Raw genomic sequence first — 18123 nt, 5'->3', positions numbered from 1 at the left:
ATCTGACTGGTCGCACCCTGTCTAGGACTATAGCGATCGGTACAAAGTTCCTAGCTCTAGTTATAAGTCTGATTTACAGTATGACATATTGATTTTTACAAATAAATAAAAAAACTAATGATAATTAGACTCATAAACATATGACATTTTTTGCTCAAAATTACCTATAGAACTGATTCCTAAACCTCGGGTCTCATATACCTTACTTCAGGAATATTCCTATATAGTTGAACATCATGCCACTTTTTAAAGCCGATTCTCGTAAACAGAAAAATATTATTACAAATACAACTTTTCATGAGAATTTGTGAAATATCAACTACGGCATTATCTCTATCGTGTGGGATCCTCGCATCGACAGGAGAAAAGCGGCAGACCTGCAACTAGATGGGCCGATCTCTTCAGGAACGCCGCGGGTATGCAGTGGTCCAGGACAGCAAGGAACAGAAGCGAATGGAGAAGTCCACAAAAGTAATATACGTTACAAGAGCGGTATGTTGGCGTTTTCATGTTCGAGGAAAAGATTGAAAAAGCGAAACGTAGTTGAGCTTTTTTAATTTCCGAGAACATGAAAACAAACATACCGCTCGTGTATCGTACATTATTTTGTGCGAAGATCGTTTATTACATACCTGAAAGACGAATTTCTAATTAGTTGCAATGAAATCTCCATCTTGGTTTCTGTTTAATGACGGCAACTTCGGAAAACCAAAATATCTTTCTTCAACATTGTTGCTATAAAATGTTTTCTGTGTTTACTATACTCCAGCAGGCCGTGATATACGTCTGTCTTTTTTAACCCCCAGTCTATAAATGCGAACTTAAAACAAACGGTAAGGTTATGTAATGATTTATTTTTCATTTTAATATTTTAACAATATTATTTATATAACATATTGCAGTAATAACATCGGCATCTGAAATCTTATTGATTTTTTCACGGCTTTCTTAATGTTACTTGTATCAGGAATGCAGTAAGTTTCGTGGAGTAGTAGACTTTACTTAATTTTTGCAAATATTTAAAAACAATAATTAACATTGCAATTTAGGTGAAATTGCAGTGGTAAGTTTCCAATTTATAATGATTACTATGTTAAACGTCTCTAAAAATAATATGTTAAAAGCCTAAAGCAGTAAAATGAATGTCGCGCTTAAGCGGTAAGAAGAGGGAAATTGTTATGTGTGTTAAGTTGGGAATACTGACTGTGGTATTTCACACTTACCGCGTATTGGTTCTGTGCGGAAAACAAGCAAATACGCACGATCTCGCACAAAAGACCTTGTCGTAACAAAATACTGACAGGAAATAATACTACTCAGTGTCGATAACTTGTTTCAGTAAATAATCCTGGTGTGACAGTGTCTAAACGAGTGCCTGTGCTAATAGAATAGGTAGAAGCGAATGTGTGTGTGCAAGAAGAATATTATGTGACAGTGTCGAAACAAGTGTCTGCTTTAGCAGGAAAGGTTCTAGCGATTGTTTAAAGATCGTAGGAAAGTGTAGTATAAGGAAGGAAAATACTACAGGTGTGAATTAAACTTATAAGTCTTGTGGACTAGCTCACCACATGAGTTCTAAACCGAGCTCCCACTATCTAGGACAGGCCTGCACAAGGTTTGCGCTCTCCGAGCCGGCTCACAGCTCACGAGCGGAATGCAGATATTAGCTGTGCTCTGTATAAGGGTGGACTGGAAGAAGGGATGATCTCGTACAAAATATACACAAAAGGAAGTACTATTACGAGTGCTTACGAAATGAATTCCCGTTCAGTGTTTGCGAAACTATCTTGGACTATTATTAATTAATAAAGAAATATTTAGTTTACAGAAATAATAGAAATTCTATAGTTACTTAAATGTACAATATCGTTGTTATATTTTTATTTATCAGTACATCAAAACGAAGTTTTATGCTGTTGGCAGCTGAAAGGAACAGTAGCCTACTGATCGCAATGAAACATCAGTTACAGATGTTCGATGCCTGCCTTTATTAAAGTTGATTATAGAAAACAGTTAAACTCAACCAGGCTAGTAGTATTATTCAAACGATCTTTAGCCCTTAGGTCACAATTAAGATCAATAAGTTCGAGCTGTAAATCGTTAAATGTTATGTTTTAGGCCTATTTAACGACGCTCGCAACTGCCGAGGTTATATCAGATTCGCCCGTGTGCCGGAATTTTGTCCCGCAGGAGTTCTTTTACATGCCATTAAATCTACTGACATGACCCTGTCGCATGTAAGCACACTTAAATGCAATCGACCTAGCCCGGAATCGAACCCGCAACTTCGGGCATAGAAGTAATTAAGAAAGTATCTCTGATAAGACAATGTATTTCAAATTCATAAGAAATAAATACCGACTGTATCTACCTCGGGCAGTAATGCAGTTTCCAAGTCCCGAACCTTTTCAGTGCGATCTTCAGCAACAAAACAATCGTAAGTATCTTTATGTCTGGACTCGTAACGACGCATTATGTTATGTTTCTTTCTACCTTTCAAAATGTTATGGCAGATAAGGCACTGAGTATTTAATCCAACAGCTATGAAAAAAATAAGCATTTCTCCATGCAACATTGAACAAATTTGCCTGATGATCATTTTTCCGTCTTTTAGATTCCTCCATACTGTACTGTAGCAGTAGGTAAGCAACGTGAAACAGTAACTGAGAATACACACTGCACTCCACTAGATAGCTGAGTGGTCGTTTCCCTCTCCTCTACCTACAGCAAGTCTGTCATTCTGACGTATCTTCCTTTCCGTTTCGGCGAGCGGTAAACATAGCCCTCCCGCTCCGAACCAAAGACGTTATAATAGTATACTAGACTCCCACAGAGCGCTGGTGTGCTGTCCAAAATTGAAACCAGTCTGCGCATGTTTACGCCGCCATGCTACTGGTAGAAATAGAGCGGTAAACACGATTGTCATACTTGTCCTTTGTTTTGTCTCGGTTGTTTTTAGTGAATAGTGTGAAAGTAATGGCAATATAATTTTGAAAGATGATATATTATCGCCGCGGACTCATGGTTAACATGTCGGCATCATACAATAACGTACGGTGTGGTTTAAAAAAATAATTTTGCCGACCGATTGTTGCTCTGTAGGTTTCACTATAAGCGTCACGTTGTCACGTCTACTTTCTCGATAAGAATAAGCACTAATTTGTTATATTGTTAAATGGCTATTATTATTATTATTATTATTATTATTATTATTATTATTTCATATACGAGTACGTTGGCTTACTTAACTCTTAATAATAACTCTATAATAATAATTTTTAATCACATACCTTAACATTCGTCCTCAGCACAAGACATTGCAACCTCGGGTTTAGTCTACGTGGATTAGGCAAGTAAGTGTCATTTAATAATAATTGAAGCAGCTTATTGGTTGCATTATTGAAATTGAGGCGAGTGATTGGAGCGGCGACACAAGAAATTGAAAACAATAATACAATTAAATTTCAAAGACCTGCCGAACGCATGAGGCCGCTCAAAGACCTGCCGAATGTTAACCATGAGAGCGCGGCGATAATACCATCCCTGTTTAATTTTCCAAGCTATTTGCAAAAGGTACGATATAATATTATCTCTGTTGTTACAATATCAATATCATTAAAAATCAATCAGTAGTTTACGACAATAAAGAATACTTAATTGTTAGTACAGGTATATCAGACTGTAGAGAAATCCCACTGAGTGAATTATTTAAATTTACACATCAGATGTTAAAACATTAGTGGAAAGATAACTTTTTGTTTTTATTATGTAAATGAATTTATCTGCAAGATAATAAACTTTCATTCAAGATCCATATATGAATAAATAAATATACAGATAATAAATAAATAAATAGCTATAATAGCTAAGCCTCCTTTGTGAATTTATGATTCAGAGTTCACCTATAAATAACTCTTTTACGTTTTGCCGGATATATTTTATTAACAAAAGCAAGGAATGGCATCTTATTGATATTGCATATGTGCATAAAAATTATGTACCATCACTCCGCAAGCAATGATAATATATCTATTTTATTTATTTAAAATAAAAATACAATATGTAAAAAATCCACACGTAAAAAGTATGTTGTTTTTTTTATCTTGCATAAAGTGATTCTTTAGTTTTTAGGTCTTCACGTTATCTATTGTTTGCAGTGTATTAGGTACCGATACTTTTTATAATTGATAGCATTCCCTTTATTAATTGAAGAATGAATTCGATGTAATTTGGCTACCTTCGCATATTATATTTTACCAGATTACCTATGTCCTGTGGTCTAAAAGTACCGGTAATATAATTTATTTTTGATTCTCTAAAACTTAACAACAAGTCTATACTGATTATCGCATATTTATTTCACTTAGGAATTTGATTATAACAAGAACTTGTGTAATCAAGGTGCATATATTTATGTCTTGTGATCTAAGAGTTAATATGTTAATATAATTTTAGATTCTCTGAAACCTAACAATTTGCTGATTATCGTAAAATTATACAATCTATAATGTGTATTGTGTAGGCGTATTTATGGATGTAACAGTATGTTTCCTATAAATTGCTGCATACGTATTTTCTTTTCTTTAATGTTCTAACACATATCAATGAAACTTTGAATATGTTTATTTCGTCCTAATTTTACGTTAAACGTCGAAAATGGCCATAATATGTCAATTTTAGATCATCACAGCGTTAAATTGCGTGATTTACGCACTGCTATTATTTGTCTGCTCTCCAACAATATGGCGGCAAGAGCAGCGTTCAATTTGCCCCGGTTTCCTCGTTTCGCGCAGCCGAGACTGTAGGGGCTTGCTCCGAACGAGCGCGCGCGCTCGTTGAGCGCTGTTTGTGCAGGAATAATCTAGGAGGTCTTAGCCCTTCAAGGGACAGAATAGGTTCATTCATTCATTCAATGTATTTATATGAACAACACAGTTTATAAATAAAACCAAAAATGTCTTCGTGTTTTGCACACCTGTTACATCCTTCCTTCTTTATTTCACTCTAATTTATGTTTTTCATGCCTTTCCGCCTCTGTTCTTCTAAAAACAGCTGTTTCAAGTGAAAGTGTGAGGCTATGTGTGTGTTAGTGTGTCAGCGTTAGTGTGTATAGGTCTCGCAACCACGGATTACCAACGGAAGGAATGCGAATCAAACACTGCGATAACGAAGAGCGGGCGAGAGGAAAGGTCACAAGATAACTTGAATGATATTCGAGAGTACAGTCGGAAGAGAAATGACATCGATAGAACCGGTCTTGCGTTGTGATAGTTACATTACGACTTTAGTTCGTTCCATTGCATGTGAATACGTGTCTTGTATCGCACGGTATTATTATTTCATTCGTAAACATATGTTGCGCGTTTAATTAACTTCGAATTTTTCTCTTGTTACGTTCTTTATTTTCACAACAATGTCCTCATTTGTTCATCTTCTTGGAAGAGACAGTACTTCTATCGGCTCGCACCTCTCCCTCCTCGGCCTATCAGACAGCAACACCACCATTGGTTTTCGGTAATCGTTTCTTGCGCGAGCTATAGGCCTACCTGTGAAGCGAGGTAATGGAGATCGAATATCAAATACCCTATAATTATTACATATGAATGTAAATGATAACATGAGGGACTAAATTGTTTCGAAATGTATAAAATACAAAACTTGGAGCGAAGCGCACGGATATGGCTAGTAACCAATATTATACAAACGTTCTGAAAAAGTTACACAAATGAAGATCGACATATTGGATTATGATGTCAGAGGATCTGAGCCATCTGAACTTTACATATGTCAGCAATTCTGCAGGTCGCAGCCTTCTTGTGATATTGTTTATTGTAGTGTGTTTGTGTTTTGTTTTATTCTGAAAAGCCATCATTTCTCAAAACTGAAGACAGATGGATTTTGGATAATAGGAAAATGATGTGGGAAAATTAATATTTCACTGAAAACTACTATTTTTCTGAAAAATTTTGGGTTCCAAGCTTCAAAATGAGGGGTCATTTATTAAATTCTGTTCAGCCGTTTTCCCGTAATTTCCATTAGGCCTACCGATTCAAATTATATATATAGATACGAGAATGTGTCAATTTGATGATTCTGTTTACTTTTTACTTTTGCTAATGCTTTCATTTTTAACAGTTGGTTATTTTAAAACCAAGAATTGTCTCTCTTCATTGAGTAAGTTTCCTTGTTTTATAGCTATAGCGATGGTTTCGAGTCCGTCATATTACTACACGTTTAACTGTTACCTCTGTCTACAGATGACTAGCTAAGAAACGTTGTTTTCCTTTATTCTCCCGAAAAAGTCGTCGTACCTCACTGCTTGGCCAACAACCCTTCCCTAAAGAGCTCTTCCGCAAACGTTTCAGGGCTTACGAAATCGCTTTGAAGTCATCTCTCATAGTGACTATCACATTTCATTTACAGCTTCAATTTCACTTCGCTGTCAACCACAGAGGATCCAACACTCTATGCCATGGGAGTCTAAACGCCAATAGAAACAGGAGATATTGCACGTCAAGCATGCTCTGCTAAGGTCAATAACTTTCCATATAAAGTAGGAGAAACGATCTTAAAGAATATGCGCAGCGGGTTTCTTATGCCAGGGGTTACCTCGTACTAAACGAAATTTCATATAAGTGTAGAGGATGCGAAAGCATTTCTTTCCCTTTCTACTTGCCACTGAGTTTGTCAGTAACAGGGCGGTAACTGTTACCTCTTATACTTGCACCCCCAAAGTTGTACACACAACAAAATAAAATGTTAAATAAAGTACATAAGTGAATATAAAATACAGTGACACAGATGTTTGACAATTACATAGTTGAGTATATTTTAGCGTCGTTCTTAAATATTTTCAACTAATATTTATAGTAAGGAATGTTAGTTTGTTTTATGAAGTCAGGGGGAAGTGACACAGTGCAGATTGTCCTATTGTACGTATGTGTTGTGGAGTAGCAACTAGCGGTGGAGAAAACATTTATCCTCTGCTCTCAGTAGCTTTTTAATGTGCCAGTTGATATAAACAACAATGAAATTAAATATAAATGCTTAATTAGACTTTCGAAATATAGATTATTAGTAAACATTATTAGTCGAACGTTAGTAAGATGGGTAGTAGCGTCTTCCCCTTCACTGATGGTTGAGAGTGTGAGTAGAGGGGAAGGCCTATCAACCAAACTGAAATGAGGATTAGTTACAATTGGACATCTCTGCTCTATGCTATGAAATATCACACGGAGAATGATGAGCCTTACTTTACCATTAATGTATTTTGCGCCCACCTTACTGTTTACTGGCTAGATTTTCAAGAATCTGTCCAGGGACAGGAAACCCGTACTATCCTTAAGAATTCAACCCAATCTATTTTAACTGTTATAGATGAAATGAAGAGTTGGAGACCGTTAGTGGAATGAAAGACGGAAATGGTAGTACCTCGAGAGAAAACCATCTGCAAATTCCTAATTTAACCACCACAAACTCTATTGCGACTATGCCAGGGATGGAACCCGAGTCGCCTGAATGGAAGATGACACTAGCGCTTGAGCTACGGACATTTCTCAAACTATTGTACATTTTATTTTGAAATAAAATTGTTGAACGTCTTTTTCACTTTCAATATGTACGAATAAATGTATAACTATGATACTGTAGGCTATATTAAAATTATTTCAGGTATTATACAAATACTTTAAGAAACAATGTTTTGCTTAATCAAAACTGACTCGATTATCTTGTTTACTTTCATTACACAACGTCGCTGCGCCTTAAAAATTCGCTGTGTTTTTAATAACATTTTGCAGGAAAAAGTAAAAAAGGCATTGCCACTTTTAATTCCCATGATTTTCAAAGCTACTTTCGGCAAAATTTCATCATTTATCTTGTGATGATTGAAATTATACCGAAAAAAGCTTTGAAACTCATGGGAGTTGTAAGTGACAAAGCTTTTTTCGTTCTTCTGCAAAATCTTTTTTAAAACATAGAGCGGATTTTAGAGGCGCAGCGGCTATAAGATATAACGTCAAATGAAACAGTCTTAGTATATACTGTAGTATGCTTTCAAAAATATTTGGATCAGATTTAGTATGTAGAGAATTATACAACATTTACATAGACCAGTAGACAAGTGCTGAAATCAGCAAGGTGAGAAGAGAAACGAGCCCTGTTCAAGATGATGCTCTTCGTAATGCATACTGCTTTTCCCTGGGATAATGATTAGAGCAGGGAAGCACTGAGGCACAATTTTATTGATAATATAACAACATTTATTCCTTGATTTCGTACTGCTTCTTTTTTTCCTTTTGCATTACAGATGATATAAGAAATTACATCGAACACTGGTAAAATTAAAGTATATACAAGAAATTCACAGCGGGAAATTTTATGAACTGTTCACTAAAACAGTGATTAATTCCATTAATGCTTAATGCATCGATGGCTAAGAAGTGATATCTCGTATCTGTGAATTAGCAGGTGAATAAGGAAACTGTTTTACAAATTAATTTACCTGAAAATAGACAAACTTTTTACATATGTTTGTGCTGTCTAAGATCTTCTAACCGAAGACAAAATATTAGAAATGTTAATTTTCAATTTTTTTAACGTAATAATTACGTAGTTAATTAAATAATAATAATAATAATAATAATAATAATAATAATAATAATAATAATAATAATAATAATAATAATGTAGTTAATGTAATTGGCGATTTTTGTAGATACAAGATACCACTTCTTAGCCATGGAAATGTCAAGGAAAGTATCACTACCTAATATCACAACCAGTTTTTGCCTTGGAAACGTCTTCTGTTTTGAGAATGGATGAAATGAAAGAGTTAAGAAGACATTCTTTCTCTAATCCACTTACAAATTCACATTGGAATTGTCTACCTTATATATTTTTATTATTACTATCTGATATCAACTGAAGTTGATAGATTTATTGTATATAATTTGAACTGGTAATGAAAATTACGGGCAAACGGCTGAACGGATTTTAACGAGTGATTCTTCATTTTGAAGCTTAGCATCCAAACATTTTCAGAAAAATAGTAGTTTTCAGTGGAATGTCAATTTTCCTGCATAATTTTCCTTTTTTAAAAAGTCCATCTTCCGTCAGTTTTGAGAACTAATGGCTTTTCAGAATAAAACAAAACACACACTCTACAATAAACAATATTAGAAGAACGCCACGGCATGCAGGATTGCTGATATAATTTTATAGCTCAGGAGCTCAGATTATTATGCCGATCTTCATTTGTGTAATTATTTAGAACATCTCAAGACTTACAAAAAATAATTTACAGGTCTGATTTTCTGGTGTGTAATTTTCTCAGTGCAGCTATGAATTGGATTTTATAAACTACAGAACTTAAGAAGGTTTGATGACATTATTACCATTAAAAATGAAATATTATTACATTTTATAACATGATGTATTTGTCACTAATGATATATATTAATGCTATTGATATATTGATGATATCATATAAGTAATTGAATCATGCTTCCTATTTTAGTTGCGTCTTTAAACTACATCAAATTAATTTAATATTCCTTTCGTTTAATAGATTAAATCTGTGATCGCTGTCAAGCATACATTTTGTTGTAGGGAGAACTCAAAGAACTGAAGATGGATTTGTTCAAGAAAAAGTATTTGACATAAAACATTAAGAGGGAAGCTTTTTATAAGAGATATTTTTGACAGGCTTACACTTCAGTGACTTATTATGTTGCTTTAAATGTTACATCTGCATTATTATGGAAGCAAATAACTTTCAAAATGTCTGGTAATATTTCTGATCCTTCATTGTGAAGCTTGGCATCCAAACATTTTCAGAAAAATAGTAGTTTTCAGTGGAATGTCAATTTTCCTGCATAATTTTCCTGTGCTTCAGTGGCTGGTCATGATAATATCTTTGAAAAATATTGGAGTGCAAGAGGTCAAATGACTTTATTGTCAAACGCCTGGCATTAGAAAACAACAACATATTTCTGGAAAATAAATCTGGAAAACTTTTATTTGAACTGCTAATTAACTACATTTGCTGTACAAGCCACTAGTTACTATATAGTTACAAAGAAATGAAAATCATATGGGGACAGGAAGAATATACAAAAATTAACAACAGGGAAGAAAGGATGGGACTAGTGTGGTGGAGAGTGGGAATTTGGAAGCTAAAAAATAGAAGAGGAGACGTAGGAAAAGACATATGTGCTTTATGTAATAGAAAAGAAGACGCATTATACGTTTTGCTATCTTTTCCAGAAAGTAAAAGAACAAGAAAAATTTTTATTCAGGAAATATTTCTAAAACTAAATGAAGAAAAAGCATATAGGAAATTGTATAGAACAGTAAACGAAAGAAAATTGAGGGAGCTTGGGAAATTTTTGTATATAGTAGTGAGAAAATGGGAAGAGAAAACTAAAATATAAACATACATATATAAGAAATATTAACCGAATAGAAAGAGCTTTCGTTAATAAATAACTATAATGATTTCATGTAGTAAAGAATATATAGTAGTCTAATAGTTATGAAGAGCAGAAGTAGTTATGGGTGTTTTCCTGGAAAACAAATTTATTTAACTAGCTAGCGAGTACAAATTACATTTATAAAACAAAAATGTTTCTAGCCACACCGTGTACGGTGTGGTCTCAGTCAACAATATAACATAAAATTTACAAGGACAGTTAACTAAATACAGGAACTTAATTCAAACCAATAAATGCAACACAAGAGCAAGAATAAAGAAGAAAGAGAAAAAGAGTGAAAAATACACATTTAATATAAATTGACAATCCGATAGAAGCCAATGATATTCAATAAAAACATATCGACAGAAATTAGAGGTAAAAAAATACATTCGTTAATATTATATATCATGGATAATTTTACAACTTTCTTTTTTAAAAGCTTCAATTTTTAAATATTTCAAATTTGGAAAATGGTTTGTAATATTATTATAAAGTCTTGGGCCGAAACTAGCACCATGTTTAAGTGCTGCACTTGTATAACATTTAGGCTTAATTAATGGGAAAGTAGACTTTTGTCTTCGAGTACGATATTCATGTCGATTGGATTTATGTTTTATTTGATTTCTGTGGTAGTAAGTTAGTTAACTATATTTATAAATTTCTTCAATAGGCAATACATTAAAATCTGTATAAATTAAATTTTTGGTCAGAAAAATTTTTATTAATCTTCTGTGTAATAAAAGTAATGGATTAGCATTGCTTTCATGTGGTGGAGTGGGTCGAGGACGATTTATCTCGAACTATAATTGTTCTGCACACGTCTTAACAAGCCGTTCCCATGTAATTTGCAACCTTACCCATCCTCTTCCTAATCCTTCCAGGGAAAACCAGTGTCAAGTCTGACATGAGCCGCAATAAAGTAGCCGACTTTTGAAAAGAAGCTTGAGTGAAGGAACAAACTGGAAAGATGTTGAAAGAATAAAATAAATAGCTTTTCAGATTATTTCTTGATCTCTTTACTTTAAATTTAGTAGAGCTATAGGAAATGGGATTTTCCGAGTAATTGGAAAGTAAGGTTCTCAGTTGGAATAATCCTACCTTTCTGAAGACTGGAATGTCACTTTTCAAACAAAACTTTGTAAATGCCTATAGTTTGAGGTTTCAGTAGGTACTTTGTTTCTTACAGGGAGCAGCTAAAATGCATGTGTCCCAAATCTCCTCTTATTTTCTCCTAATCCAGTAAAGCGAAACAGTGCTTCCAGTACTGTTGTGTCATTCATTTCACTCAGTTCTCTAGTTTTTGTACTTTCAGTATACAGTGCAAGTAAATTTATTTACTGCTTTTAACTAACTAAAATGGCCCCTGTATCTTCAACCCTAACGACAAAAATACAATTATGGATTGCGATGGACGAAGCTTTCACAGATGGAAAAATAGTAATGTGTCCAGTGTGCGGTAAAGAAGTCGGGTGCTCTGTGAAATTACAACTGGAGAGTCTTACCTATCCTATACCTGCCAGATATTGATATTAAATATTTTAATGATTTTACATATTTTGGTACATATTCAGCTTATTTTTCTTACATAAATATGTACATATTTCACACCTTGATATTACATAAAAATCCGGTCCCTAGTTATGAAGAGTAAACGTAGTTAAGGGTGGTTTCCTGGAAAACAAATGTAACAGAATCACCATTAACAAATGATACACAAATTGTATATGATTTTGGTGACAATAAATGTACACACATATAATTATATTATTGTTATTATTGTTATTATTATTATTATTATTATTATTATTTATATTATCATTAATGATTTCTGATAGTACAAGAAAAGTTATGTAATATTCACATATTTCTCTTTAGAAATTGTCCGCAGAAACTAACAGAACTTCTATTAGAACCAAAAATTGTGCCAAACGAAATGCCGAAAACCAAGTAGAATATATATGTATATATAGTGTGTGTGTGTGTGCGTGTGTTTACTAATTCATCACCAGTCCATTAAAGCACTCGTAGTTCTCTACTTATTCTCATTCACTCTGTCATCAATCAAGTGAAAATTGATACGCTGCAGACCATTAAAATAGGCAAGCATTTATAACAGCAATAAACAACTCTCTTTGTCTCTTTCTCTCTTTTAATCTGTTTTTGTCTCTCCTTCTATGTAGTAAAAAAAAAACTCTAGCTGTTGGCTGATGAAGCCGGAACTGGTGAAATTTACGCAATTAGAATGAAATAGGAGTACCCTGAACAAATAATTACGGAGTTCAAACCATATATGTACTGAAACTTGTAACATTAAATATTATTAACCCAGATATGCCTGAAATATTTTTTTTTTGCAATTTTTGTGTATTTTTCAAATCTCATTTAATGGATTATATAACTAAAGTATTTGTATGGTGTCGAAACATTCTAGTTGTAACTGGTTGAGCTAGAAAAAGGTGTCCTTTTAAAACGACAGTAGGCATATGAGCATACATTTTGAGGAATAATTGTATATTATGGTTACATGAAAGAAAACAATGTAATTGTTGTAATTTTCAATTATTATTAGTATTATTATTATTATTATTATTATTATTATTATTATTAGTATTATTATTATTATTAACAAATCATTACGTTATTATTTTATTATATTTTCTTTATTATTACTACTAGCCTAATATTATTCTGAAGATTGATGCATTGTGGCTAAATTCGTTTTAACTCTAGAATGCTTTCGTCATTGAATAGTACCGTATCGCTATTGACATGTAAAAAGAAGTAATAGGCGAAAAGAGTGTTGAAGTTTCGAGGAGGAGATTATATTGGGACAGAAGTGACGATACATGTAATGAAGCAATTGCTGTAGCAATGTCGAAAGACAGGTTTCAGTACATTTTCTAAAATCTACATTGTTCCGGAGCCGGGTATCGATCCTGGAACCTTTGGCTTAGCGAACCAACGCTCTGCCGACTAGCTACCCAGCAACTACACCCGACACTCTTTCAACTTTTCCATTCATATCCACACACCTCAGTGGGCTGACAAGACGCCAGAAACACAATTTTGAGTGCACACGAACTCTGTGTGGCATTTGTAGGCTGCATTATAGTGATATGTCTGTATTTGAGATGAAATTTCGCCCTTAGCATAATTTTCAAACGTAGATAACATTTCATGCAGGGAAAATCCACTAAAATTGAAATAGCGAAACGATTTCAAAATATATGGGGATATGCCTACTGTCCTTTTAAAAGGACACAAGTTTTCGTCATTGTCATGTCGCAATGGATAGATATTTCGAAAGCATTGTGGTTTCACGTTATATTTATGTTTATTAGGAGTCATTTGATGTACAACAATTTGTAAAATAATTCCGAACTGTAAAAATATTTAACATTCTTATCTGAATTGCGTCTCGGATGCCATAGCTGAAATAAACGAACAATTCTCACGTCCACATCTCAAACTCAACGATGACCAGAACTGTAATTTCCAGTCTTAACACACCTAGCAAGCCTCAAATTAAGACCAGTAATAGTGACACTTGTGAAAAATCAAATGCGTTAACTGTAGGGAGGGTAATTTGAAACATTGACAACTGTCCTTTTAATAGGACAGTAGGCATATCTGTGTAATAATTTTATATAATCATCGGGCAAATATTTAATTTTTGTTAAAGAGACGCACATTTAACTACAATCTTAATTAGATATAAAATATTTAGGAAGGCATTTGTTTCATGCAAATTTTGAAAATATCAAAATAGCGATACAAAAAAATAAGAGATGTAATTAGGTATAGGTCTCGCAACCATGGATTACCGACGGAAGGAATGCGAATCAAACACTGCGATAAGGAAGAGCGGGCGAGAGGAAAGGTCACGAGATAAGTTGAATGATATTCGAGAGTACAGTCGGAAGAGAAATGACATCGATAGAATCAGTCTTGCGTTGTGATAGTTACATTACGACTTTAGTTCGTTCCATTTCATGTGAATGCGTGTCTTGTATCGCATGGTATTATTATTTCATTCGTAAACATATGTTGCGCGTTTAATTAGCTTCGAATTTTTCTCTTGAAACGTTCTTTATTTCCACAGCGATGTCCTCATTTGTTCATCTTCTTGGAAGAGACTGTACTTCTACCAGCTTGCACCTCTCCCCTCTCGGTGTGCCTACATACACACGTCAAAACAGACAGCAACGCCACCATTGTTTTTCGGTAATCGTTTGTTGCGCGAGCTATACCTACCGGTACTTGTTAAATTACCTACTTTGACTCTCCGGCACGACTACCTCCTTGATTGGTAATTTATTCTTTTTTTATCCTGAGATGTGTATGCCGGTTCAGTCAGCGAGATCAGCTCACATCCATCAACGCCATCTTTTTCAGCAGCATAATTTACGGGCATTTCCTTACATATCCGTTACTTCATAGGAACACCAGTACAAATGCAAGCAAGGAGAAGAGGGAAACAATCTCTCCTTGGATAGCTAAATTCAGGGTTGCCATATGTACAACTATATTCGTATGCATACGAGTTGAGTGTTAGAGAGGGCCGTATGGCCTTAACTCTGCCAGGTTAAATAAATCATTATTATTATTATTATTTTGAGTAATTGTAGGAGGTACGACCGATCTCTATGTCGCATGCAATTTTGTAGGACTATTTCACTGAAGAGTAAAAAATTATTTTGGAACTTATAATGTTGGTTTATAATTGAAATAAAATTGCTGGGTTTCTTAGTTCCTTTTAGACAAGTTTTCTTCATTCAGTATGGCCTTAACTAATGTGAAAGAAACATGCTTTTAAAGGGAGAAAATGGTTTGAAACTCGATCTTGGAACTGTGCTTGCCACGCAAGTCATAATTTATCATCTTGAGCTCTAGATTTCACGTATACAGCGCGGTTTTATCAACAGTAATCTCACTAGAGGTTTTGATTTATCTAGAGAAAATCAAAACTCGAGTGGGATTTAATTGACTATTACAAGATTAGAAGAAAGTATATAAAGATTAGAAGTAACGAAGTACTCCAGTACAATAAAATATTAATTGACTTACGAAAATACAACTGTCTTCAAATGTATTATTGTACCATCTCAACATTACAAATATTACGCTAGATGCCTGCTAGATGGCAGTAGTGAGTTATGATTACTAGCAATGCCTTCTCGTCGAGAAGTTATCGATCTATACACGATGGCAGTGTTACTAGTCAAGAAGGCTTTGTTGATTCAGTTTCATTTTTATTTAAACAGTTGCATTCCACTTCAATTATCAGAATCCCAGTAATCAACGTCACTTGACAGATGATTTTCAATAAATCTTAATATTAAACAATCTCTGATACGTGACTATCCATAACATCATATAGCAGAAGCTATAACATAACCAAAATAATATACGCAAGTGTTAGAAAAGTTTTAATTAACGACGATGACATAAAAAATGAACATGAATAATTTTAAAAGGAATAATTATTGAATGTACAATTTTCAAATTTGAATGTGGTTGGTGGTTCAATTGATGTTATATTGGACGTGTGCGTAATAGAAGTGGAACTCGTTGCTTTAGGCCTACATGGTGTATTCAACTTATTCAGGATTTCCGAATGGTGCTCTTCATTTATTTGTGAATAGGATTTCAGAAGATGCATAGGTATGATCAGTGATTTTTATTAATTCTTGTTCTTGAATGCAAATGCGAGTCATATTTGAAACTGCTGTGCATCGATTGGAGTGGTTTGTAATTATATATATATTTTGACGTCCAGACCAGCGCAGTTTCAAATGTTGGCAAACAAAGAAACAAATGCTAGGGACGCGATAAAATTAAACAAATGCTAGGGACGCGATAAAATTGTGCGATAAGTAGCCATGATTGGTTGAAATACGTCCTTTCGTATCGTTTTATTGGTCAAAAGTAGTATGACATAGTAAGAGTGTAATAGTCAAAGTAATACATATTTAATTTCATTAACTTTCTTGTTTGTTCGACAAAGGAAGTATTTCATCAACAGTAATCTCACTAGAGGTTTTGATTAATCTAGAGGAAATCAAAACTCGAGTGGGATTTAATTGACTATTACACGATTAGAAGAAAGTATGTAAAGATTAGAAGTAACGAAGTACTCTAATATAATAAAATATTGACTTACGAAAATAGTGAACTGTCTTCAAATGTATTATTGTACCATTGTATTCCGCTAGATGGCAATAGTGTGTTATGTTAAGCTGTTTTCTTATTATCAGTTGTGCTAACTATAGAATCTTCATTGAACTCTGTGGACGGTTACTAGTCAAGAGGGCTTTGTTGATTCAGTTTCATTTTTATTAAAACAGTTGCATTCCCCTTCAATTATCCGAATCCCAGTAATCAACCTCACTTGACAGATGATTTTCAATAAATCTTAGCATTAAACAATCATTGATACGTCACTATCCATAATATCACACAGCAGAAGCTATAACATAACCTAAATATAATAAACAAGTGTTTGAAAAGTTATAATTAGGAATGATGAAATAAGAAAAGTTTTAATTAAGGATGATGAAATAAAAAATAAACATGAATAATTTTAAAAGGAACAATTATTGAAAGTACAATTTTCAAATTTGAATGTTTTAGTGGTTGGTGGTTCAGTTAATGTTATATTGGACGTGTGCGTAAAAGTGGAACTCGTTGATGTACATGGTGTATTCCTCAACTTATTCAAGATTTCCGAATGGTTCTCTTGATTTATTTGTAAATGGGATTTCAGGGAAGATGCATAGCTATGACCAGTGATATTAATTAATTCTTGTTCTTGAATGCCAATGCGAGACATATTTGAAAGTGCTGTGCATCGACTGGAGTGGTTTGTAATTTTCTGTTTTTTGACGTCCAGACCAGTGCAGTTTGAAATGTTGGCAAACAAAGAAACAAATGCTAGGGTAGTGATAAAAATAAACGAATGCTAGGGACGCGATAAAATTCTGCGATAAGCAGCTATGATTGGTTGAAAGACGTCCTTTCGTACCATTTTATTGGTCAAAAGTAGTGTGACGTAGTAAAAGTGTAAAAGTCAATGAAATAGTATCGCAGCAGCATTAATAAGAGTAAATGCGCCGGCACTATATTGGTGTCGGGTTTGAGTCGACCGTAAATGAATTAATTTGATATAATTTTCAGCCGCCGCTTTGATTTATATTAAAATATCTGCCGCCGCGCCGGCCAAAGATCAAATTTCTGCTGACTTTAAATATAACAAAGTTGTTTCTAAGCGTTATCGTGCACGCTTTATGGCGATAACAGTGTTGATGATGAAGAACTGGGTGGCTATTTCTTTCAATCCAGAATGTCATTGTGAATGTGAACAATAATTAGTAGTAAATTCTTAAAATTTGGAACTGAAATTGACTGGTAGACATAAATAATATAGTAGTAGTAGTAGTAGTAGTAGTAGTAGTAGTAGTAGTAGTAGTAGTAGTAGTAGTAGTAGTGGTAGTAGTAGTGGTAGTAGTAGTAGTAGTAGTAGTAGTAGTAGTAGTAGTAGTAGTAGTAGTAGTAGTAGTAGTATTTAATTAACCTGGTAGAGATAAGGCCGTCAGGCCTTCTCTGCCCCTCTACCAGGAGATTCCAACTATAATATGAAGAATAAAAT

The sequence above is a fragment of the Periplaneta americana genome, chromosome 16, assembly GCF_040183065.1.
Source record: "Periplaneta americana isolate PAMFEO1 chromosome 16, P.americana_PAMFEO1_priV1, whole genome shotgun sequence".
Taxonomy (NCBI): Eukaryota; Metazoa; Arthropoda; class Insecta; order Blattodea; family Blattidae; genus Periplaneta; species Periplaneta americana.
The sequence above is the reverse complement of the archived record's forward strand: the minus strand, read 5'-3'. Positions refer to the sequence as shown.